This window comes from Ixodes scapularis, unplaced genomic scaffold (genome assembly GCF_016920785.2).
Source record: "Ixodes scapularis isolate PalLabHiFi unplaced genomic scaffold, ASM1692078v2 PGA_scaffold5__190_contigs__length_132052651, whole genome shotgun sequence".
In the NCBI taxonomy this organism is placed as follows: Eukaryota; Metazoa; Arthropoda; class Arachnida; order Ixodida; family Ixodidae; genus Ixodes; species Ixodes scapularis.
Window position 1 is genome coordinate 124,120,719 of NW_024609880.1, and position 531 is coordinate 124,121,249.

Sequence of the window (531 nt, forward strand, 5' to 3'; positions counted from 1 at the left end):
TAACTGTTGTAACATTGATTGGTATGCTTCTCAAGAAAGTTATAGTAAATCTGTTTCTTAAAAATGTAAAAAACACAATCCAATACAAAGTGAAATTAATGTGAAAGTAACTGGAAGTATGAATTTGAGCAGTACACAAATTTCAAAGCAACATAAGGCATGTTTCAACTTTTGCCTCGCAACATTGCAGACCCATGTTTCCAAGATCCCTTCTTTGCAGCTTTACAACAGTGAAACAGTGCAATGAGAAAAGAGAGATCTTCCTGGTCGCATCTTTAAAGTCGGCTTTAGTGCAGTATGCGGCTTCACTTTGACGTAATATTTTGGCTGTGATCATAGTTCATGCCGCTAAAGCAATATTGGTCATTTATTTTGGTTTCGTTTTCGACCGAAGCCCCTTAAGAGTTGTGAGAGCGTGCCACGGTCAGTCCAATCCCACAATAGCTGCTTCGTGAAATTTCCTCAGGCAACTCTTTTGCCGGTATCTTACACACTCCAGGAACGGATGACTCAAGTATGATAAACACGAGT